This window comes from Ovis aries, chromosome 5 (genome assembly GCF_016772045.2).
Source record: "Ovis aries strain OAR_USU_Benz2616 breed Rambouillet chromosome 5, ARS-UI_Ramb_v3.0, whole genome shotgun sequence".
Taxonomy (NCBI): Eukaryota; Metazoa; Chordata; class Mammalia; order Artiodactyla; family Bovidae; genus Ovis; species Ovis aries.
Genome location: NC_056058.1, coordinates 57,857,772 through 57,884,190, shown reverse-complemented (window position 1 = coordinate 57,884,190; position 26,419 = coordinate 57,857,772). Strand labels below are relative to the sequence as shown.

Genomic DNA, 26,419 nt, shown 5'->3' with positions numbered 1-26,419 from the left:
CCTGATCTCTCTAGCCCCAAAGCTCATTCTAATTTCCTCGGACTTAACCATAATCACATTTTTACAGCATATACAAAGACTGGAAGTTTCAGGCAGACTTTCCCAGATTTTCAGCTTTTTAGCAATTTGAAAACTTGTGGCGAAAATGCCAAATTGCTTGATTTTTTTCCCTTCCTTTTCAGACTTTATCAGAAGGGTAGATATTCTGGTTGAGAAACAATTTAAGTCCTAGGAAAACAGTAATTTAAAACCATGAGGTGCTAGGATTGGAGGAGATTTTAGGGGTCATCTAAGTTGTGGTTTCGACTTTTTCTTCTAATAAGCTCTGTGCTAGGTTATTAACAACAGAAACCCACTCTGGTTTTAAACAATGGAAACCCACTCTGCCTAGTATATGCCAATGAGGAATTTATTGAGAGGATCTGGGGTAAGTCACAGATTCCAAGGGAAGTTGACATACCAGACCTTAGAAAGAGCAGGTCTGGACCTCCGAGGCACAAAGCTCTGAAGCCATCTTTTCAGTCTTCTCTTGGAGATTAATATGTTCCACTTTTTTGTGCTTTCCTTGAATTCCATGTGTTAAACTTACTTTCTCAGAGAATCTGACCACACTGATATGGGCATGGAACCACCCTAAGTCTGTAGAGATTAGGGGCCCTTGACTGATACCCCATGAGACCATGCAAAGTGGGGTTGGGGACACTTACCTTTGGCCCAAGTTGCCACCCCTCCCCCACCCCACAGCAAAACTGGGCAGAACAGAAATCACAATCTAGACTTTCCAACTTGAACCCTGGGCAGCCCCTGCTTTTGATACTGTGATTATTGTGCATACTATCCTAAGTACATTCAAATTAGAAGCTACGTTATATAGTTTACTAGGGGTGTTTTTAGGTGCTAAGGACTTTTTCAAGGATTTAAAAAAACAACCATATCCAAACACTCAAGAAGAAAAATTGAAAACATTGTGGGAAGTGATTATCATTCATCAACTGAGATCAGACATCCTGCAAAACTGTGTTGTGTGTTGTTGATCTGTTGCCTGATTAGAACTGGATGAAACCTGGAAACCTTTATCTGTCAGTTCCCAAACTTGGCTTCATGTCAGAATCAACTGTGGGTTTCCGTAAGTCCTGGCTTTGGAGCTGTTTGACCTGGGTTGGATCCCAGCTTTGTGTCTACCCAGATGTTTGACCACGTGAAGGTTGCTTAAGCTCTCCAAGACTCAGTTTCCTCATCTTAAAATTCTGACAACTTTATTTTCAAATCACAAGGTTGTTGGAGAATTCAACAAAATCCTTTGTAGATTATATTTATCATCATGGCCTGGCATAAATGCCCCAAAATCTTAGCAGTACTGCTCACTGGATTCTTCTTCCTTTAGTGTGGCTTTTTAGGCTTTGCAAAACCTTTGCACACATAAATACCTCATCAATCTTCAGCAACTCAATAAGATCTCTCACAAAATCTGGAATCCCATAAGACTGCAAAAGAGGTTTTTTCATGAAGGTAGAATTTCAGAAGTAGATTGAAATTGATCTGCTCTTAGAAATGAAAAGTGTTTGATCCAGAGGTTCACTATTATATTTTAATCAAACAGTGCTTGAAGAAGCAGTAGAAAATCCTATCAAAAGCAGAGTAAGATTTTCTTCCCTTTGAGGGTTATGACTCCTTTCTGGCGGGAAAACAGCAATCAGGCAGGGAGCCACTATGTACTTGCTCCTCTTTGTGAATGAACAGAGGCTGCAAAGCCAGGAACCAGAGCAGAGAGATGGCTAGTTGCTTTCTTCTTCCTTCCTGTTAGCTAGAAGCCTCTTCCTTGTAGTATCAGGGCAAGAAGATGGACAGGCAGGTGGTAGACCAGAAAGGCTGTGGCTGGCATAAGATACCCACAGAGCAGCAGTTCCCTTCCAGCACTTGGGGAAACCTGAGAGTTTACGTCAAACTTCCTGCAATCCTAGGAAAGGTCTGATTCCAAGAAGACAGGCTGTGATGAGTAAGAAAGCAGTGTTCTGATCAAATATGCCTGCAGATTAAATAGTGAGTCGCGCCAAGATTTGTGAGAAAGGTGACAATTTGTGAGCAGGTGTTTGTTTTGCCCAAGTTGTTTTGTGGTGAGGTGAAACTAGATTTGCCTACAATATTCATGTCTTTTCTAATCCTCAGTAGCTACTAACACTGCTTTTGCTTAACAGTTTTGTTCCTCCCTTCAAGGACCCATATTTCTGAAGAGAAGAAAGATAAAATTTCAAATTCTGTTAAAATATTTTTTTAAAATGCTCTCTTAGGTTGTACTATGGGTTTTTATGTTCTGATAAAGAAGTGAACTTGTTAGTTGCAGTCATTGGAACAGAATTAATAGGAGCAGCCTTACTTAAGCCCTGGCTAGAGTTCTTTGTCATCCAATGTAGTTAGGTTAACACCCACAGGGAAATATTACCAGTAGATAATTCTATAAACTGAAAAAGCAAGGGGATTAACAAAAATGGTTTTTGGACATGGAACAACAGACTGGTTCCAAATAGGAAAAGGAGTGCGTCAAGGCTATATGTTGTCACCCTGCTTATTTAACTTATATGCAGAGTACATCATGAGAAACACTGGACTGGAAGAAACATAAGCTGGAATCAAGATTGCCGGGAGAAATATCAGTAACCTCAGATATGCAGATGACACCACCCTCATGGCAGAAAGTGAAGAGGAACTAAAAGCCTCTTGATGAAAGTGAAAGAGGAGAGTGAAAAAGTTGGCTTCAAGCTCAACATTCAGAAAACGAAGATCATGGCATCCGGTCCCATCACTTCATGGCAAATTGATGGGGAAACAGTGGAAACAGTGTCAGACTTTATTTTTTGGGGCTCCAAATCACTGCAGATGGTGATTGCAGTCATGAAATTAAAAGACGCTTACTCCTTGGAAGAGAAGTTATGACCAACCTAGATAGCATATTCAAAAGCAGAGACATTACTTTGCTGACTAAGGTCCATCTAGTCAAGGCTATGGTTTTTCCAGTGGTCATGTATGGATGTGAGAGTTGGACTGTGAAGAAGGCTGAGGGCCGAAGAATTGATGGTTTTGAACTGTGGTGTTGGAGAAGACTCTTGAGAGTCCCTTGGACTGCAAGGAGATCCAACCAGTCCATTCTGAAGGAGATCAGCCCTGGGATTTCTTTGGAAGGAATGATGCTAAAGCTGAAACTCCAGTATTTTGGCCACCTCATGCGAAGAGTTGACTCATTGGAAAAGAGTCTGATGCTGGGAAGAATTGGGGGCAGGAGGAGAAGGGGACAACAGAAGATGAGATGGCTGGATGGCATCATGGACTCGATGGATGTGAGTCTGAGTGAACTCTGGGAGATGGTGATGGACAGGGAGGCCTGATGTGCTGCAATTCATGGGGTCACAAAGAGGTGGACACAACTGAGTGACTGAACTGAACTGAGATTTTAAGTTTTTAGTCTCTTGTTCTGATTATCTCTTGCCATGTAACCTAATTCGTCTCCTTTGCAAGCTAGTGGCACAAAATAACGCCAATTTATTGTTTCTGATTTGGGGAGTCAAGAAGTCAAGGGAAACTTGCCTCTGCTTCACAGTGTTTGAGACTTGAGCTGGAAACACTGAAAGGCCTGTAGTGACATGACAGTTGAGGGTGGAATCATCTCAAGGCTTATTCACTTATTTATCTAGAGGTTAGCTGTCCATTGGGGCCTCAGTGGGGGCTGTTGGCAGGAACATCTCTTGTGATCTTTCCATGTGGTCTTCCTGCTTCCTCATAGCAATCTCAGAGGACCAGGTGGAAGCTGCAACCCTTTTTATGACCTACCTAGGAATTCATGTAAGCTCACTTACAGTCACAGTCTCACCAAGATTCAAGGGGAGGAAAGACAGACCCCATCTCTCTCTGGAGGGGTGTCTACTTTACAGTGGAAGATGAGCAAGTGGAATGGGATATTTGCTGTAACCATTTCTGGAAAGTATAATAAGCCATACATTTCAATACCTTCAATCAATTCCGGAGCTTAAAACCCTTCCATGATTTCTGATGACATATATGATGAAATTCAATATACTAAGAAAAGCCCACAAAATCTGACTCCAACCTCTCTCTGACCTCATTTCCTATACTCTCTACCTTGCTCTTTGAGCTCCTGCTACCCCAGCATCCTCGCTGTCCTTCACTACATAAGCTCTTTCTTACTTGAGAACCAACAAGCATGCTGTTCCCTCTCCTTGATACACTCTTCCCCTCTTTACAGTGTTCCTTCCCAAGAAAGGGACGAAAGCAGGATTATTTTCTGTTTTGAACTTCTTGGCCCTGTTTCTGCAAGTTTTCCGATTCACATGGCACCAATCGTGTATGTTTTTTTTATTCACATCCTCTACCTGACCCTAACAGAGGGGTGTGGAGAATGTTAGCACTCCAAAAAAATGCAACCTTCTGTATACTCTTCCTGTGTCTGAGCAGAAGGATGAAAGAAGTGAGGATCCTAAGCCCTGGCAGCCTTGGTGTCACCAGATGCTGGCTGTCTGCTTCTGACATGGATGATGACAAGTCCCACGGGGATTTTTTCTTTTTCCAGATATGGCACTGCTAATGGAACTCACATGCCCCAACCCCTGGAAGTAACTGCCTCATCCTAGCAGGGGCAAAGTGGCTTATGATATGGGAGTGAAGGCTTCAACTGAAGTTTCAGTTATCTCTTAGGGACACCTGGGGCCAGAGAACAGGCAAGTCACTTTTCACATGGTGAAGGCACTTTTCCTGGAACCAATATAATTCCACTGCTATAAACATTTAAATCCTTCCCTCAAGCGGCAACTTCAATACTGGCAATTTTATCTTCTAAAAAGAAACACTTTCTTATAATCCACAAAAAAAGTTATGGCAAACTTTTTCTGTAAATGGCCAGAGAGCAAATATTTCAAGCTTTGCAGGCCATATAGTCTCTGTCACAGCTACTCAGTTCTGCTGCTGTAGCTTGAAAGGAGTCGCAGACAGTGTGTAAAAGAAGAGGTGTGGCCATGTTGCAATGAGAGTTTATTTATGGAACAGAAATTTACATTTCATACAATTTTCATACGTTATGAACTATTCTTCTTTTGATTTTTTTCAATCACTTAAAAAAAACCCAATCTTATCTCATGAGCTGTAAAAAGACAGGCAGTAGTGCCATATTTGGCTCACTGGTCCTAGCAATTTAACTCATTATGCTGGAATACTCAGTTCTCTCCAATTTAAGTTTAAATTATGAAGTCAAATGATTTGCCAGGAACAACCTGGCTTGATGGTAATGTCTTCTCAGTATTTATATGATGGAATCGTTCTTCTCTGATGTGTTAACTATTACACATTCTTTCAGTTTCACTTTGGTAGTTTTACTTTTTTCAAGGGACCTCCATACTGCTTTCCACAACATCTGTACCAATTTGCATTCCCACCAACAGTGCAGAAGGGTTCCCTCTTCTCTATACACTTGCCAACGCTTGTCACCTCTTGTATTTTCAGTAATAGCCATTCTGACAGGTGTAAGGTGATAATCTCATTGACTTTTGATTTACATTTCCCTGGGGATTAGTAATTTGACACCTTTTCAAATACCTATTAGCCATGTGTTTGTCTTCTTTGGAGAAATGTCTATTTAAGTCCTTTGTCCATTTTAAAATCATATTATTGCTTTATCTGCTATCGAATTGCTTGAGTTCTTTACATATTTTTAATATTTATCTCCTATGAGATATATAGCCTATATGATACATGGCAAATATTTTCTACCGTATAGGTTGCCTTTTTATTTTTGTTAATGGTTTCCTTTGCTGTGCTGAAGCTTTTAAGTTTGATGTATACCCACTTGTATATTTTTGCTTTTGTTGTCTGTGCTTTTGGTGTCAAATTCAAAAATTATTTCCAAGATTTATGTCAAGTTGCTTACTACCTATGTTTTCTTCTAGGAGTCTTATGGTTACAGGTGTTACATTTTGGCTGATTTTGTGTATGGTGTGAGATAGTGGTCCCGTTTCATTCTTTTGCACGTGATTGTGTTTTAGCCTTGGAAAAGAAGGAAACCCTGTCCTTTGCAACAACATGGGTGGATCTGGAGGAAGTTTTGTTAACTGAAATAAGTCAAGCAGAGAAAGACAAATACTGTATAATCTCTCTTACATGTAGTATCTAAAATAATCAAATTCAAAGAAGCAAAGAGTAGAATGGTGAGTTCCAAGGGAAGGGAAATATGGGGAGGTGATGGCCAGAGGATACAAAGTTGCAGTTTAGCAAGATTAGTTCTAGAGATCCAGTTTTCAGTATGGTACCTGTAGCTAGCATTACTGTATTCTATAAATCTGTAAGAGGGTATATATTTATGTTAAATATTCTTACTACACACGTGTGCACACACACACACACACACACACACTAATACAAAGAACAGGGGGAAACCAAGGGATGATGGATATGTCTGTGGTTATGGTGGTGGTGATGGTTTCAAGTGAATTTTATAAACTCATTAAGCTGTTTATAATACATATGTAAAGCTTTTTTTAACATGTCAATAACACCTTAATCAGTTCAGTTCAGTCACTCAGTCGTGTCCAACTCTTTGTGACCCCATGAACCACAGCACGCCAGGTCTCCCTGTCCATCACCAACTCCCGGAGTTCACCCAAACCCATGTCCATTGAGTCGGTGATGCCATCCAACCATCTCATCCTCTGCCATCCCCTTCTCCTCCTGCCCTCAATCTTTCCCAGCATCAGGGTCTTTTCAAATGAGTCAGCTCTTCGCATCAGGTGCCCAAAGTATTGGAGTTTCTACTTCAGCATCAGTCCTTCCAATGAATATTTAGGACTGATTTCCTTTAGGATGGACTGGTTGGATCTCCATGCAGTCCAAGGGACTCTCAAGAGTCTTCTCCAACACCACAGTTCAAAAGCATCAATTCTTTGACACTCAGCTTTCTTTATAGTTCAACTCTCACATCCATACATGACTACTGGAAAAACCATAGCCTTGACTAGACGGACATTTGTTGACAAAGTAGTGTCTCTGCTTTACAGCCTTGATGTACTCCTTTTCCTATTTGGAACCAGTCTGTTGCTCCATGTCCAGTTCCTTACTGTTGTTTCCTGACCTGCATACAGGTTTCTCAAGAGGCAGATCAGATGTCTGGTATTCCCATCTCTTCCAGAATTTTCCAGAGTTTATTGTGATCTACACAGTCAAAGGCTTTGGCATAGTCAATAAAGCAGAAATAAATGCTTTTCTGGTACTCTCTTGCTTCTTCAATGATCCATTGGCTGTTGGCAATTTGATCTCTGGTTCCTCTGCCATTTCTAAAACCAGCTTGAACATCTGGAAGTTCATGAAGTGGTTAAAAAATTCAATGTGAACTTCAGTTCTTAGAAAAGTCTTTCAAGAATCATAATTGGAATTCAACTGTGTTTTCTCTTATGTTCTTATACTTTTGGCCACTTATATTTTGCATTTATGTCTTTATTTGTGAGAGCAGGTGATTGCACTTATCTTATACAAAACTGTAAAGCATCAGAAGAGAAACCATACTCATCCTTTTCACCACCCACTGTATCCTAAGATCTGTCAAAGTGCTTGAAACATAGCAGGGACCTCATAAATGTTTGATGAATGAATGAAATATAGTTTCCCTTTGTTTCTGTTCCTGCTTTGAAGTGAAGCAGGTCCCCTAAAAATGGCACTTGAAAAGTCAGACCAATTGTGGAGGCAATAGGAGAATGACTTGCTTGGGTCTTAAAGTGAAAGCAATTGGAACTGAACTCAGAATTCAAACATAAAGAAGAGTCTGAGTTGCAACAGAAAATCACTTCCCACATTCTGAAAGCTTGACCTTTGTTAATCAGGTCATTGTTGTTCCTGCTAGTGCTACTGCTAAGTCACGTCAGTCGTGTCCGACTCTGTGCGTCCCCATAGATGGCAGCCCACCAGTCTCCCATCCCTGGGATTCTCCAGGCAAGAATACTGGGGTGGGTTGCCATTTCCTTCTCCAGTGCAAGAAAGTGAAAAGTGAAAGTGAAGTCGCTCAGTTGTGTCCAACTCTTTGTGACGCCATGGATTGTAGCCTACCAGGCTCCTCTGTCCAAGGGATTTCCCAGGCAAGAGTACTGGAGTGGGTTGACACTGCTTTAATTATACATTTAGTTGTGTGATCATCTTATTACTGTCTTCCCTCCATGACTGGAGGGACTATGTACATTTTGTCTAAAATTTGTTAAATAGGAAGACTTTCAAGACAAACATGGAACTGGGAAATTGTATTGGATAAGATAAATGAGCTGGAAAATGAGCTAATTAGGTACTTTTATTTGGAACACAGTTTTGGGTCAACTTCATTTTTCAGCTTTTAATTTTGTCTACTTCTTATATTGTCAGGTTAATATAACTCTGTCTAATGCTCTGATGGGTTTTAGAGTATGTTTAACATATTGTTTTAGGGTAATAGCAGAGAAAGGCTGAGAATTTATTCATTCATTCAATGAATATTGAGAAATGCAAGATTACAAAAATATGTTTCTTGATTTAAGGAAGTACAACATGAAATCTGTATGCAGGTCAGGAAGCAACAGTTAGAACTGGACATGGAACAACAGACTGGTTCCAAATAGGAAAAATAGTACATCAAGGCTGTATATTGTCACCCTGCCTATTTAACTTATATGCAGAATACATCATGAGAAACACTGGACTGGAAGAAACACAAGCTGGAATCAAGATTGCCGGGAGAAATATCAATAACCTCAGATATGCAGATGACACCACCCTTATGGCAGAAAGTGAAGAGGAACTAAAAAGCCTCTTGATGAAAGTGAAAGAGGAGAGTGAAAAAGTTGGCTTAAAGCTCAACATTCAGAAAACGAAGATCATGGCATCCGGTCCCATCACTTCATGGCAAATAGATGGGGAAACAGTGGAAACAGTGTCAGACTTTATTTTTTTGGGCTCCAAAATCACTGCAGATGGTGACTGCAGCCATGAAATTAAAAGACGCTTACTCCTTGGAAGAGAAGTTATGACCAACCTAGATAGCATATTCAAAAGCAGAGACATTGCTTTGCCGACTAAGGTCCATCTAGTCAAGGCTATGATTTTTCCAGTGGTCATATATGGATGTGAGAGTTGGACTGTGAAGAAGGCTGAGTGCCGAAGAATTGATGCTTTTGAACTGTGGTGTTGGAGAAGACTCTTGAGAGTGCCTTGGACTGCAAGGAGATCCAACCAGTCCCAGAAGGAGATCAGCCCTGGGATTTCTTTGGAAGGAGTGATGCTAAAGCTGAAGCTCCAGTACTTTGGCCACCTCATGCAAAGAGTTGACTCACTGGAAAAGACCCTGATGCTTGGAGGGATTGGGGGCAGGAGGAGAAGGGGATGACCGAGGATGAAATGGCTGGATGGCATCACAGACTCAATGGATGTGAGTCTGAGTGAACTCCAGGAGCTGGTGATGGACAGGGAGGCCTGGCGTGCTGCAATTCATGGGGTTGCAAAGAGTCGGACACGACTGAGCGACTGAACTGAACTGAACAGAACTGAACATGAAATGTGCATACCACTTCCCATCCCCATTCCTATCCCATCCTTGGCTTGTTCTTGATTCTATAAATTGGCATTTGGCTCAGTTCAAATCTGGATTCGTCCTTGACCAACAAGAAAGTTTGCTCTGGATTCTGGCTGTCTCTCTGCTCCCAAGACATTAGCATGATTGAGGGGGTACTGTCAGTGTCTTAGATCCTCCACAGCTAGAGGACCCCCTTTCTTTGTCCCTATGTGGAATGAGACCCCAACAATGAAATCTGGCCACAACTCTGTGAGGAATCTCCTACCAGTGAAGGAAGGAAATCTGAAGGGTATTTCATGGCAATTTGGAAACTTTGGTTTCATCCTTGTTTCCTCCACAAACTCACTACATAACCCTAGGCAAATTACTTTTCTCCCTCTGGACTTCAATTTCCTGTAAGAACAAGAAAATGAAAAATTAGACAAATGACCTCTAAGATGTTATTCAGGGCTCACATTCTCACCTTATACTTATAATTGTACTCCTGTAGTTGAGAGACCACAACCAAGTCTGAGATGCATGGTTCTTAGTTTACTAACCATCTTGTTTTGTTCAACTTAATTTTTCAGGGTCAATAGGAAAAAAAAATCAACTTCAACTACTTTATCAGGTTTCTGGCTGAAAGCAGATGAAGATTAACAGGCTTTATCATATAAAGTTGCAATTGAAATTTTGCAGGAAGGAGAAAGCTTCACTTAGATCTTGAGAATCCTTTTGGGCGGCTTCTCTTTGGATGAGCCCCAATCTGATAGCAGGCAGAGGGAGAGGATTTTTATAATTCAGAACACTTAACATTTATTGAGCATTTGTTAGAGGCCAGGTACAGTACTAATTGCTTTTCGTGTATTACCCCTATTTGGGTTTCCCAGGTGGCGCTAGTGGTAAAGAACCCATCGGCCAAAGCAGGAGACATAAGAGACACAGATTCAATCACTGTGTCTGAAAGATTCCCTGGAGGAGGGCATGGCAACCCACTTCAATATTCTTTTTTTTTTTAATATAAATTTATTTTAATTGGAGGCTAATTACTTTACAATATTGTATTGGTTTTGCCATACATCAACATGAATCTGCCACGGGTGTGCACGTGTTCCCCGTCCTGAACCCCCTTCCCTCCTCCCTCCCCGTACCATCCCTCTGGGTCATCCCAGTGCACCAGCCCTGAGCATCCTGTATCATGCATCAAACCTGGACTGGCGATTTGTTTCACATATGATATTATACATGTTTCAATGCCATTCTCCCAAATCATCCCACTCTCTCCCTCTCCCACAGAGTCCAAAAGACTGTTCTATCTTTCGCTGTCTCACATACAGGGTTATTGTTACCATCTTTCTAAATTCCATATATATGTGTTAGTATACTGTATTGGTGTTTTTCTTTCTGGCTTACTTCACTCTGTATAATAGGCTCCAGTTTCATCCACCTCATTAGAACTGATTCAAATGTATTCTTTTTAATGGCTGAGTAATACTCCATTGTGTCTATGTACCACAGCTTTCTTATCCATTCGTCTGCTGATGGACATCTAGGTTGCTTCCATGTCCTGGCTATTATAAACAATGCTGCGATGAACACCTTATCTTTGACAAAGGAGGCAAGAATATACAATGGAGAAAAGACAATCTCTTTAACAAGCGGTGCTGGGAAACTGGTCAACCACTTGCCAAAGAATGAAACTAGAACACTTTCTAACACTATACACAAAAATAAACTCAAAGTGGATTAAAGCTCTAAATGTAAGACCAGAAACTATAAAACTCCTAGAGGAGAACATAGGCAAAACACTCTCCGACATAAATCACAGCAGGATCCTCTATGACCTACCTCCCAGAGTATTGGAAATAAAAGCAAAAATAAACAAATGGGACCTAATTCAAATTAAAAGCTTCTGCACAACAAAGGAAACTATAAGCAAGGTGAAAAGACAGCCTTCAGAATGGGAGAAAATAATAGCAAATGAAGCAAGGGACAAAGAATTAATCTCTAAAATAAACAAGCAATTCCTGCAGCTCAATTCCAGATAAATAAACGACCCAATCAAAAAATGGGCCAAAGAACTAAACAGACATTTCTCCAAAGAAGACATGCAGATGGCTAACAACCACTCCGATATTCTTACCTGGAGCATTCCATGGACAAGGAGGCTGGCAGGCCACAGTCCATACATAGGGTCACAAAGAGTCGGACATGACTGAAGCGTCTTAGCACACACACATGCACACCCCTATTTAATCCTCTCTGCTACAGTATGTCATTCAAACAGAAAATTGAAAGAGTTCTCTTCTAACAGTACAGCAAGGAGCAGGATGCCTACATCATGATGAAAGTGTTAAGGGAACAATTAAGACTGCATTTTTATGAATTCTTGGCTCTGCTGTGAATTGCCAGTGTTTACTCACTAAAGGTTTTCTAGCAGTCTTCTTGGTCCAAAACCACTAGTTATTTCATGTCACTGCAGCTTAAATCCCATGTTTAATTGTAAAAGATAATAAAGAGGAATGAGGTGAGCCTGCTGAAGAGAAAAAGCCTGAACAAGTAGGTGGATGGGGAATGTATGTTTGTTCTAGATTTATCAGCCCAGAGGATATTTCATGCACTGATAAGTGGAAGAGTAGTTTGGAAGAGCGAATCAAGGAAAATTAGTAGAAGCATTTCTTCTATGATAAAGTCATTGTGTTTGTTTGTAGGAGTCTCAGAAACCAGATTATGAGTGGTTGAAAGTGACAGATATAGGAAGTGCTAGTAGGCACCCATGGAAAGAATTAGTATATAGAGCTTGTTCTGGAAAAAAATAAAGATGAGGTTGCTTCAGGATAAGGAAGGCCCAGTGATGTGTGTAGGAAGGGTGCAAGTGGTGGAGGGAAGGAGGGAGAAGAGATAGAGGGTGAGAGATGGAGAATTCAACTCTCTTGTTAGCTGTTCTATTGAGATTTCTAAGTTTCTTCAAAATTAGTATTTCCCACTTTCTGGAAGAAAATGAGTTCAAACCCATTTTATTCTAAACACTAACTTTATCATAGGATAAATGGTGTTGAATTTTTTCTCATTCTATCATAAAATAAAAACAATCCTCCCTCTAGTTTTTCTCATCTTGCTAAAAAGCATAACCCAATTGTTTATACCCAAAACCTGAGAGTCATTCTTGATCCCTTCCCTGACCCCCTACATTTATAAAGCAAAATTTATTGAGTCCCTATCATGTAGCAGACTTTGTTCCAGATTATTGCAAGGAGTTTGACAATAAACAAGATAAAAAACAAAATAAGACAACATGTTAGAAGGTGGCAAGTGCCAAGAAGAATATTAAGACAGAAGGGTTATAAGGACTGCCAGTGTAGGGACATGCAATCTCAAAGAACATGGTCAATGAGGGATTTGATGAGATTCATTTGTGCAAAGCTGGAAAGATTTGAGGGAGTGAACCATGAAAGGAAAATGGTGACATACTGGAGAAAATTATTTCAAGCAGAGGGAACAGAAGAACTGATAACATGGCTTTAATGTTCAAGAAACAGCAAGGAGGAGAGTGTGGTTGGAATGGAGCATATGAGTGGGAGATGAGAGCAGAGAGGTGAGGGGAGGGACAGATGCTGCAGGACTCTTGCCCTACTCTCTGAGTCATAAGAAGAGCTATCGAAGGGTTTTGAATAGAGGAATGACACAAGAAGTCCTTTCAAGATATTCCCCAAGCACATTCACATCTTCCTGTCTCTCCTGCCACTATACTTGTCTAAACCACCGTCTTTTGTTGAAATTCTTGAAAATCTCATGCCTGGCTTTCACATTTTGTTATTCATCCTGTCAAAACTATTCTCTAGGCAGCAAACACATAATCTTTGAAATATATACTGGATTATAACACACTTCTGCTAATAACACTTCAGTGACTGAATTTCTCTCTACCATGCTAGTCAATTTCCTTCTTTCGTACTCTGCTAAGGGACTCATGAAACTTCTTTCCATTCCTCAACCCTGTGACTCTACCTGTAGCTCTTTGCACCTGCCTGGAACAGTCCTCTCCCAGCTCTTCATAGGGGCTTCCCTGGTGGCTCAGTGGTAAAGAACATGCCTGCCAGAGCAGGAGATGCAAGTTCAATCCCTGGGTGGGACTGAAACCAGTATTCTGGCTATACAAGCCACTCCTGTATTCTTGCCTGGGAAATTCAATGGACAGAGGAGCCTGGCAGGCTACAGTCTGTGGGGTCACAAAGAGTCGAACATAACATAACTCACTTACTGAGTAAACAACAACAACCAGCTTTTCATAGACCAGACCCTTCTCATCTTAGAAGCCTCTTCCTGAGAGAGGTCCATCCCCATTGTCCCTCCATCAGTTTCTATTAGAGCACCTTGTGGTTTCTGTACCTCCCCTGTGCAGTCAGTAAGAATGTGTTTTGTTTGCTTGCTTTTTATCTATTTCTTCTGTTGACTGTGAACTTGTTGAAGGAAGAATTTCTCTTGATCAGGGTTCTGTCCCCAGAGCTGACCATGGTGTCTGGAACATTATTATTAGCACTTGTTTAAAAAATGTCTGAATGAAAAAACAAAAAGAAGAGAGACGGGCATCGATATGACCCTGCACGGACCTGTTTATATACATATGTGTATATTTTCTGATACAGTGAGAATATCATAGAGTAGGAGGCTTAAAACACAGACATTGCTTTCTCACAGTTTTGGAGGCTGGGAAGTCCAAAATCAGGGTCCCTGTAGTCCTGGTGTCTGATGAGAGTCCTCTTCCTAGTTGGCAGACTGCCATCTTCTCATACATCCTCACATGGCTGAGAGAAGAATCTTTTATCTCCTGTCTGTTCTTCAGTTCAGTTCAGTCACTCAGTCGTGTCCAACTCTTTGCGACCCCGTAAATTGCAGCACCAACTCCCAGAGATCACTCAAACTCACGTCCATCGAGTCAGTGATGCCATCCAACCATCTCATCCTCTGTTGTCCTCTTCTCCTCCTGCCCCCAATCCCTCCCAGCATCAGAGTCTTTTCCAATGAGTCAACTCTTCGCATGAGGTAGACAAAGAATTGAGTTACAGCTTTAGCATCACTCCTTCCAAAGAACACCCAGGACTGATCTCCTCTAAATGGACTGGTTGGATCTCCTTGCAGTCCAAGGGACTCTCAAGAGTCTTCTCCAACACCACAGTTCAAAAGCATCAATTCTTCGGTGCTCAGCTTTCTTCACAGTCCAACTCTCACATCCATACATGACTACTGGAAAAACCATAGCCTTGATTAGACTGACCTTTGATGGCAAAGTAATGTCTCTGCTTTTGAATATGCTATCTAGATTGGTCATAACTTTCCTTCCAAGGAGTAGGCGTCTTTTAATTTCATGGCTGCAGTCACCATCTGCAGTGATTTTGGAGCCCCCAAAAATAAATTCTGACACTGTTTCCACTGTTTCCCCATCGATTTTCTATGAAGTGATGGGACCGGATGCCATGATCTTCGTTTTCTGAATGTTGAGCTTGAAGCCAACTTTTTCACTCTCCTCTTTCACTTTCGTCAAGAGGCTTTTTAGTTCCTCTTCACTTTCTGCCATAAGGGTGGTGTTATCTGCATATCTGAAGTTATTGATATTTCTCCCGGCAATCTTGATTCCAGCTTGTGCATCTTCCAGCCCAGCATTTCTCATGATGTACTCTGCATATAAGTTAAATAAGCAGGGTGACAATATACAGCCTTGACGTACTTCTTTTCCTATTTGGAACCAGTCTGTTGTTCCATATCCAGTTCTAACTGTTGCTTCCTGACCTGCATACAGGTTTCTCAAGAGGCAGGTCAAGTGGTATGGTATTCCCATGTCTTTCAGAGTTTTCCGCAGTTTATTGTGACCCACACAGTCGAAGGCTTTGGCATAGTCAATAAAGCAGAAATAGATGTTTTTCTGGAACTCTCTTGCTTTTTCTATGATCCAGTGGATGTTGGCAATTTGATCTCTGGTTCCTCTGCCTTTTCCAAAACCAGCTTGAATGTCAGGAAGTTCACTGTTCACGTATTGCTGAAGCCTGGCTTGGAGAATTTTGATCATTACTTTACTAGCATGTGAGATGAGTGCAATTGCGCGGTAGTTTGAGCATTCTTTGGCATTGCCTTTCTTTGGGATTGGAATGAAAACCGACCTTTTCCAGTCCTGTGGCCACTGCTGAGTTTTCCAAATTTGCTGGCATATTGAGTGCAGCATTTTCACAGCATCATGTTTCAGGATTTGAAATAGCTCAACTGGAATTCCATCCCCTCCCCTAGCTTTGTTAGTAGTGATGCTTTCTAAGGCCCACTTGACTTCACATTCCAGGATGCCTGGCTCTAGGTGAGTGATCATACCATCGTGATTATCTGGGTCTTGGAGCTCTTTTTTTGTACAGTTCTTCTGTGTATTCTTGCCACCTCTTCTTAATATCTTCTGCTTCTGTTAGGTCCATACCATTTCTGCCCTTTATCAAGCCCATCTTTGCATGAAATGTTCCCTTGGTATCTCTAATTTTCTTAAAAAGATCTCTAGTTTTCCCCATTCTGTTGTTTTCCCTCTATTTCTTTGCATTGATCACTGAGGAAGGCTTTCTAATCTCTCCTTGCTATTCTTTGGAACTCTGTATTCAGATGCTTATATCTTTCTTTTTCTCCTTTGCTTTTCACTTCTCTTCTTTTCACAGCTATTTGTAAGGCCTCCCCAGACAGCCATTTTGCTCTTTTGCATTTCTTTTCCATGGGGATGGTCTTGATCCCTGTCTCCTGTACAATGTCATGAACTTCATTCCATAGTTCATCAGGCACTCTATCTATCAGATCTAGTCCCTTAAATCTATTTCTCACTTCCACTGTATAATCATAAGGGATTTGATTTAGGTCATACCTGAATGGTCTAGCGTTTTCTCTACTTTCTTCAATTTAAGTCTGAATTTGGCTATAAGGAGTTCATGATATGAGCCACAGTCAGCTCCCAGTCTTGTTTTTGTTCACTGTATAGAGCTTCTCCATCTTTTGCTGCAAAGAATATAATCAATCTGATTTCGGCGTTGGCCATCTGGTGATGTCCATGTGTAGTCTTCTCTTGTGTTGTTGGAAGAGGGTGTTTGCTATGACCAATGCATTCTCTTGGCAAAACTCTATTAGCCTTTGCCCTCCTTCATTCCATATTCCAAGGCCAAATTTTCCTGTTACTCCAGGTGTTTCTTGACTTCTTACTTTTGCATTCCAGTCCCCTATAATGAAAAGGACATCTTTTTGGGGTGTTAGTTCTAAAAGGTCTTGTAGGTCTTCATAGAACCATTCAACTTCAGCTTCTTCAGCATCTGTTCCTAGAAGGACACAAATCCCTTTCAGGGTGGCTCCATCCTCATGGCCTAATTACATCCCCAGACGTCCCACTGTCATATTGGGAGTTAGGATTTCAACAAATGAATTTCAAGGAGGGGCATAACTATGTGGCCCATAGCACCATGCAATAAATTTTATAATTAGGATAAAAGAAGTAAGCTCTGTAAGTAACAAAAAGTCATATTTTATAAGCTGTCATTTCTAATTGTTGCTGTGTTTATTTTGATTGCCATGGAAACATAGAGAGGTACTTTCCTTATTTTCCACACCCCTTTGAGCTTCAGTAAAGGAAGTTTGACCATAAGGGATTCTTCAACAGCTGCTTCAAAATTCATTGTTCAACAGGCAGTTGAGGACAAGTATTTGCTGGGACTTGCTCAGTGCCAGATGCTGTGCCTGGCATTGTAGAAAAGGAGGTAAATGAGCTACCTCATTCTGCTTACCAGAGAGATCTGGGGTTCATTGCACATCCTAATACAGTGTAATAAGTCATGTGATAATCTTTGCACAAGGTGCTGTGTGTTAAAGAGAGACATCAAGAGAGCCTCTAAAGAGACAATGCTTAAATTGTTTGAATATTGCCCTGGAGTTACCCCAAAAAATGGAGAGGAGAGAAGAGTGGGAGGAAATCTGTCATCATTTATCAGTTATTTTCCCATTTCAACGTAAAAGCATTAAGAAGAGTTGAAACACATAAGGAAAAATAATGAAAGGAATCAGACCTCCCAAAACAAAAAAAATATATTCTGCCCATTGGTTATGTCCTCTGCAAAGGATGGACATGAGTCTAGGCAAAGAAAACTGTGAACTATATAAGAAAAGGGAATAACTAAACTTTTGTCATTTTAGGTTTTTCCCAGACCAAAAAGCCACTTTTGGGATATCTTCAATAATCTCATTTAAGAGACTACTTTAGAGTGCATGTAGGGTTGGGAGGGGTGTATCCATCTGAAAGGGGGTAAACCTGCCCAGGTGACTCTTGGGCTCTCTGCAGCCAATGGGAAGACTGACAGTGCCACAGGTTAGAGGGTGGGATGGAGTCGGGCAGTGCCCTGGTTGGTCTAGGACTGGTGTTTTATCAAAACATACCCAGTTGTCTACAATCATTTAAAAACAAATTTGTAAATTTGTCTCAGTAACTGACGCGGAAACATAGACCCTAGGGACTTTCAAATTCCCCCTTTTCCTGCTTTCTCCCAGCCACCTGTCAAACTGCCGATTCTCCTTTCCAGTTTCTCTGCCCTCTCTCTCCCCAAATCCTCACGTTCTTCCTGTTACCCTCACCCCACATCATTTCCTTTTGATCCTGGATCCTATAATCCCAAGAATGATAGGGAGGATTCTCTTGCCAGGCAGGAAGGACCTTCAAAAGATAATTATTGTCATTTTGTCAAATGCTCATTAATTGAATCTGCAGAACTCAATCCTGCCACAAATATAGAATCCTAAGATGTGAGAAGCAGAAGGAAATGGGAGATATTTTAGCTATTAAAATATGAACATATGGCCTCACGTATCAGACAGTTCCTGGCCCTGAGAAACTATTCTGGCTTCTCCTCTACGTACCTCAGAAGGGGAAGCCAGAATAGTTTCTCAAGGCCAGGAGCTATCTGATACGTGAGGCCATATGTTCATATTTTAATAGCTAGACTCCCTTGAATGAGGCTCAGAACTTAATTTCATTCTGTTGAATTCCCATCCCCAGAAGATTCTCTTGTGTCCCAGTGGGTTCATAATGTTACGTTAAAGATTCTCTTCATGAAGCTAGAATACATTTTTTCCCTTCTATTTTTATGTTTGGATTTGGTTATAATGTTTTTAAAAATTGTCCTCCTTGTTGGCATTTTTATTGATTCTTTCCCCTCAACCACCCAAAATAATTAGATGCATAATATGGAGCAAAATGTATAGAATGATCCAAATGCTTATTCTGGGTTCAGTTCAGTTCAGTCGCTCAGTCATATCTGACTGTTTGCGACCCCATGAATCACAGCACGCCAGGCCTCCCTGTCCATCACCAACTCCCGGAGTTCACTCAGACTCACATCCATCGAGTCTGTGATGCCATCCAGCCATCTCATCCACTGTCGTCCCCTTCTCCTCCTGCCCCCAATCCCTCCCAGCATCAGAGTCTTTTCCAATGAGTTGTTTATGATCTGCCAAATTAAAACCTTGCAAAGAGGGAGTTTAGAACAAAGTGTAATAACAACAAGATGCTTGGCTCTGAGCCTAGGGGTTTGGATACCTCGTGCAAGCCTTACAACATCCCTGTGAATGAAAGGCTGTCATGTTTTCATTTTAGTAAACTGAGGTTTAGAGAGATTAGCTTCCAGGTCAGATGGTAGAGCCAGACTCCAAGCCTAGGGATGGTAGAATCAGCATCTGGTAACTTAATCTGTCCACTTTACAATCAGAAGACAAAATGAATTGATTCAAAAGTGTGATCATTTTACATTCCACAGTCTAGTTGTCATAGATGGATGCCATGAGAATAAGCAGTTTCCACTGTGTAGAGCCCTGAAAAGGGTTTAATTTCAGGGGACTCTTTTGCATGGGCTGTGAGAAGGCTCGTTAGACAGCCCCTTTAGGACAGACCAACCAAAGTATCACTGGTGACAGTTTTGATGTCTTATCAGTTCCTGATCTGAAATTCTATTTGCTTGTTACACCCTGGGCTTCCAGTGTGTGTCTCCTAGAAATCTTTTTGGATTCCTGGGTCAACAGCAAAGTCAGTGCTTCCTGAGCAGATCGTGTGGTCTCACTGGTCATATATGCACATGCACATGTGTGCGTGCATACACATACACACACTCACATCATGATTGTCTCTTTTGCTTCACAGTTCATTGTCAGTGTTTTCTGGTTCAAGTACTAACATAAAACCATCTTTACATTCCTTTGCTGATTGCTACAATTCCGCTTGTCTATTAACTTTTAATTTTTATTAAACATAAATAGGACACAGTCACTGTTAAGTAACTGAGCTTTGATCAGGAATGCAAGCATAATGTAATTTCGCTTGCTCTCTCACCAACTCATGGAGAAATCCAAATAGTCGTAGCAGCCATTATTCAAGGTAATGTATTTTCCTGTAACTTTTTGTGGATATAACTAAAAATACCTTAACCTAATTGTTGACCCCCTAGGAAGGATTTCAAGCTTGGTGGTGGTCATCCATATTTATAACATTAACAGTGTGAGTAACTTCTTCATTTCCATTTCTAGCCTAATTTCTCATTCAAGGTCCCAATGCTTAATCTTCAAGTAACTTGGAGGCATTGCTTTCTACATGTCCTTCAGGCTAAGCAAATTGAATAAGTTTAAAACTGAGAACTCATTGTTATTCCAGAACTGTGCTGTTCAACGTGCAAAGTGTGGCTGTTGGGCACGTGAAATGCAACTTGTTTGAATTGAGGTCTGCTCTAAGTGTCATCAGGCTTCCCTGGTGGTGCTAGTGGTTAAGATCTTGCCTGCCGATGTAGGAGACTTAAGAGATGCAGGTTTGATCCCTGGGTCGACAAGATCCCCTGGAGGAGAGCATGGCAACCCACTCCAGTATTCATGCCAGCAGAATCCCACGGACAGAGGAACCTGATGGGTTACAGTCGTTAGGGTCACAATGAGTCAGATACAATTGAAGCGACTTAGCATCTGTGTACACTAAGTGTCATCATGTTATCTATCAACCAACAACACAGAACATCTACATCTTGGCTTCTATAGGTGTTTTTGTAGCTGACCTTCACTTACTTGAGTCACTGAATTAAGGGAAGTTCTCCATTTCCTCTGTAAAACTTCCTAATGCCCACATTGTTGTTGTTTACTTGCTAACTTGTGTCTTACTCTTGCAACCCCGTGGACTGTAGTCCCACCAGGGTCCTCTGTCCATGAGATTTTCCAGGCAAGAATACTGGAGTGGGTTACCATTTCTTTTCCAGGGGATCTTCCCAACCCAGGGATCGAACCCACATCTCTTGCATTGGTAGGTGGATTCTTTACCACTCAGCTCTAAGTGTCTATACCGCTCAACTTCAAACACTAAGTACAACAAAAAGAATGCAAAATATCTCATTAATGGGTTTATATTGATTACAGGCTGAAATGAACTTACATGTATATATAATTAAATAAAACATATTTAATTTTTTTTTCAGATTTCATTTTATTTTATTTTACTTTACAATACTGTATTGGTTTTGCCATACATCAACATGAATCTGCCACGGGTGTACACGTGTTCCCAATCCTGAACCCCCCTCCCACCTCCCTCCGCATATCATTTCTCTGAGTCATCCCAGTGTACCAGCCCCAAGCATCCTGTATCTTGCATCGAACCTAGACTGGTGATTCATTTCTTATATGATATATAAAGTTACTTTTGCCTGTTTCTTCTTTTTAAAATATGGCTATTAGAAAATTTAAAATTATGTAGCTTATGTATTTCTATTGGACAGCAATATGCTAAAATATCAAAACTGGGAGGGACTGTCTAATCTTATCCCTCATTTTATGATTGAAGAGTGATAACAATAACTCATTATTGAGTAAGTTTTGCATGCCTGATAATGAATTAATACCTTAGCACTTACACATATTATCTCATTTAATCTTTACTGTAACACCAAGAGGTAGGTACCATAGTTACGCTCATTTTAGAGATAAAGTGCATGGAGGGGAAGTAGCTTGTTCAGTGTTACAAAGTTTGTAACTTGGATGCTCCCTGTGTAGCTTCAATTCCTATGAACGATGGAATACAACTACTTTTCAAGACATAGATGCCATGGGTATGCTTCTGTGGTTCTCTCTCACTGAATCCACCTTTCTCTGGTAGCCACTGTATCATGGAATAACTCCTCAACTAACTTTACCTCCAATTCTGATCTCATTTTCTCTTTGTAAAAAACATATACTCAGTTTAAGGAAAAAGTCAATCTCTTGTAACAGGGATCTCTACAATTATTGCAAAATTGACTTTATTAATTACCAAAGGAAGGTGACAAAATGTTAAGCTCAGTGATGGAAAGTGAGTTTCCATTCTGCCTAAACCATCTTACCTGTCACAGCAATGTACACTCATGTGTCCTGGAACACACAGGCACATTCATACACATATTCACACACACTGAAAATCACTCTTTCCAGATATTGTAGACATTTTACAGTGCAGTTGTATCTTAGACTTGGTCTCCAAAGTTAGTTGAAATGTCAACATTGGAAACCAACCTTCTATCTCAGAATAAACCCAACTCAACCGATTTCTTCTCCAGCTGAAAATCAATTGTAGCTCCTTGGTTGAGTATCAGATTACTGGTTGTTTGTATTTAGGGGATATGTTATATAAAAAATGTATCACTTTAGACAGTAAAATCACACTTAGCATAATGAGATGTTCATTTCAACAAATGTGCAGGAAAACTGAGATCAAATGAGGGAAATGAAATTCATTTCTCTCATCTCATGTTAAGTCTAAGACACATAGTTCTTGAAGGAAATGGAGGGCAGAATTGCCTTAATGTATTTAAACTGTTGTTTTTCTCCATTTTTGACAAACATATAAAATTGAATTGTGCAAGTTAAATGAACATGCATATTACCTCACAGGCCTCTGGTAAATAATATTGGCTTCTAATGAGTCCATGATGCATAAAAGTCCTCAAGGAGGGGAATTCTGTGAGAGCAGGGGGTAAAGTATTTATCTTTAGTGGGCTTGAGGAATTCGTGAGCTCATTCACTATTTTTACAAGATGATTGAGTATCCTCTGTCTGCCTGATGCTGTACCAGGTCCTAGGAGTCACAGGTAAATTAAGAGACCATCTTTGTTCTTAGCCACTCAGAAATTTTAAAAGATTTTCTCTTCAAAAAAAAAACAACAACAAAACAAGACAGAAGCATTCTGGGTTTTGATCCCAAGGAGTCAGATGAATTGTTCACATTTTATTTATTGTCATTACTATCATTATTATTAGAAAAAGAAGGAGGCAGAAGCTAGAAGGAAAAGGGATACTGGGAAAAGGTCCTGGCACCTGAGAGGTCTTATTGCAGAAGGCTGCGTGGTAAGAGTGGGAAAACATTTGTGCTTAGGAGAAGGCATGACACAAACCTTGTGAGAACTTAAGTAGAAAACAGAGAACATATTTTTCTGTTTAAAATTGAAGTACAGTTGCTTTACAATGTTTTTAGTTTCAGATGCATAGCAAAGTGATTCAGCCATATATATATTATATATATGTAGTATATATACATATATTATATACTACATATATATACATATTATATACATATATACACACACATATATATAATATATATATTCTCTTTTAGATCCTTTCCCTGTATAGATTATTACAAAATATTGAGTATAGTTCTCTGTGCTATACAGTAGGTCCTTGTTCATTAGCTCTTTTACATATTGTAGTGTGTTTATGTTAATCCCAAACTTGTATTTTATCCTTCTTATCCTTCCTCCCTCTTTTGGTAATGATAAGTTTGTTTTTTGTATCTGAGTATATTTCTGTTTTGTATATAAGTTCTTTTGCATTATTTCTCTAGATTTCACACAAAAATAATATCATATGATGTTTGTCTTTCTCTTTCTGGCTAACTTAGCATAATAATTTCCAACTGCATCCATGTTGCTGCCAATGGCATTATTTCCTTCTTTTTGATGGTTGAGTAATATTCCATAGTATATATGTACCCATATCTTCTTTATCCCTTTCTCTGTCAATGGACATTTAGATTGCTTCCATGTCTTGGCTACTGAAATAGTGCTGCTATGAACATTGGGATGCATGTATCATTTTGGACCATGTTTTTCTCTGGATATATTCCCAGGAGTAGGATTGCAGATCATATGGTAGTTTATTTTTGGCTTTTAAAAGAGCCATCATACTGTTCTCCATAGTGGCTGCACCAGTTTAAATTCCTACCCACAGTGTAGGAGGATTTCTTTTTCTTCACACCCTTTCAAGCATTTATTATTTGTAGACTTTTTAATGATGCCCATTCTGACTGGTGTGAAGTGATACATCATTATAGTTTTGATTTCCAGTTCTCTAATAATTAGTAATGTTGAGCATATTTTCATGTGCATTTTGGCCATCTGTATGCCTTCTTTGGAGAAATTTCTATTTGGGTTTTCTGTCCATTTTTTGATTTTTTAAAAAAATATTGAGCTGTATGAGCTGTTTGTATATTTTGGAGATTAATCCCTTGTTGGTAGCATCATTTGCAAATATTTTCTCCCATTCTATAGGTTGTCTTTTCATTTTGTTTATGCTTTCCTTTACTGTGCAAAAGCTTTTAAGTTTAGTTAGGCCCCATTTGTTTATTTTTGCTTTAAACTATTCATGACAAGTGCAGACAAGAGGATTAATGTTAATGAATTGGTGTCAATATTATGTTGGAATCATGCCCTTCCAGTAATTTTACTGTGTAACTTACCAAAAGTTTAAAAATGTTGATCTTACCTAATTCTCTCATTTTTTAGACTATAGAATGAAGCTAGAGAAGGGCCTTCAAATTAAATATTTACCTTTTAAAAAATTTTCTTCATTTTCCTCTTAAGATTATGATGATTTTGCTTTGTATTTAAAAGTCAATTGGCTAATTCATTTCAAAGGCTCCTCTTTGAGTCTATGTTCTTAATCTGGAGTTTATTGTGCTCACTGGTGCCAACATGAGAGAATATCTTTATCAACTTTGTACCTTCTTTCATGTTCTCTCCTCAGGGTGCTTTATGACCCAGGCTGCCTTCTGGATCAGAAAGATACTAGAAGCTGTAAAACACACAAAGCCAGGCTTTGTTATCACCTGTGTGTGCAGAAGGACACTAGCCCTAAGCATGTGCCACTTCATGCCCCTGTCACGTGCTCCTCTGTCTTCCTGACTCCACTTTCCCGGGTCCATTCCTGGCCAGAGGATGAAAGAAGCCACAATAAAACCTGGCTGCCTGGGTCTATCTTCCCCTACATGGAGGTGAGTTGCTGTGCTCCTGTGTTCATGTCTGTTTAGAGTATGTGGGCTGCACTCCCTGCTTAAGCAGCTTTGTCTCAGGCTATACCTGCCGCTCTGAACCCTCAGAGTGTGGCCCTTGGCATGACTATGAGGACAGCCCAGTTAGCCTTTTAGGGCTAGAATGCTTCATTTCCCATCACTCTGAGACCAGGTGTGGTCACACACATTCCCTGCTTTAACCTCCCTCGATACAACTGATACCAGCTGGTATTGCAAAATAGCTATGTTATCAATGCTCAGGACTCCTTTTAATTAAAAATTATTTTAAAGCACATTTGGAAAAAAGTATTATATGTTGCTTTTTTCTGATTATCAAATAAGATATACTCAATGTAGAAAATTTGACAAATACTGAAAAGTATAACACAAAAAGGCAAGCATGAACTATGATTCTGCCACCCAGAGACAACCACTGCTAATATTTTGGGAAATACCAGAAAATTCCTCATAGATTTTTAGTCCTGTATCACAGTCATTTCTGCAAGTAGGATGCTATTAAATGTGCTGTTAGGCATTCCACTTTTTTCTCTCCATATTAATTTGTGAACATTTTTACATATCATTTAATAGTCTATGAGACCTGTTTGAGTATATTTATGTGTGTGTATACACATGAACACAATGCTTTCTAGTGATTTCTTCCATAATTTAAAATTTCCCTTAGATGGAGAATTATCCTGGGTTCTATATAACATTAATCTTCATAAGTGGTAGTCCTAGAGCACCCTTAAATCATGTATTTTAGTGTTTACTTCTTACTCTGTGGCCTTTTCATGACTTGTTATATTGTCTTCCTTCTTTTATTTTTTATGTCAAAGTTTCAAAAATCAAATAATGTAGTGCTTATAGGAAAAGTGATAGTCATCTGTCTACTTTTTCAACTATCTGAGAATCAGTGGTCTCCAGAGAAGAGAATTTTTCATTCCAGTTAATCTATCAGGATTGTTCAATTTTTTTAAATTATAGAAACACCAGCTATATTGGTTAGGAATAGATTTACTGAATATAGTGGAAAATGCAAATTAATAGAAACTTTAACACTTTATCACTTATTTTCTTAGGTAAAAGGAAGCCTAAAGACACACAATCAGTCTTTGCTATGTAAGCTCTACATTCATCAGGGACCTGGACTCTGTTATTTTCCCACTTCCTCATACCTTCCATTTTCAAGGTTTCAAAATGCTTGCTGCTGAAGCTCCTCCATCCACACAACAGGAAGGAGGAAGGAGCAAAAGAAACACAGCATGCTCTAGCTACATTAAGAACCTTGAAGGAGTCTTCCTGGAAGTTCCCTACAGCACATCTGTTTAAATTTCATTGGCCAGTGCTGGGTGCTGAGAATATTTATATGGGATCAATACACCACTGAATAAAACTGAGATTTTATTGCCCATAGAAGTAGATGAAGAATACTGTGTAGGCAATCAGGAAATATATTGCTTTACATAACTAAGTAAGTCAAGGTTTATCTATGGCCCCAAGTACAGTAT

At 39.9% G+C, this 26,419-nt stretch overlaps 1 protein-coding gene across 8 annotated transcripts in view; it reads left to right on the top strand.

The window, feature by feature from the left end:
* The window catches only part of HTR4 (5-hydroxytryptamine receptor 4), a 266,563-nt gene that overhangs the window by 11,045 nt on the left and 229,099 nt on the right, over window positions 1–26,419 (top strand). For 5 of the 8 annotated variants that reach the window (XR_009600875.1, XM_060416587.1, XM_060416585.1 and 2 more), the window contains exon 2: window positions 24,644–24,890. The gene's annotated coding sequence lies outside the window, so the exon portion shown is untranslated. Of the gene's footprint in view, window positions 1–24,643; window positions 24,891–26,419 lie in introns of those variants that run through there. The other 3 variants (XR_009600880.1, XR_009600890.1, XR_009600871.1) reach the window with 1 other exon arrangement.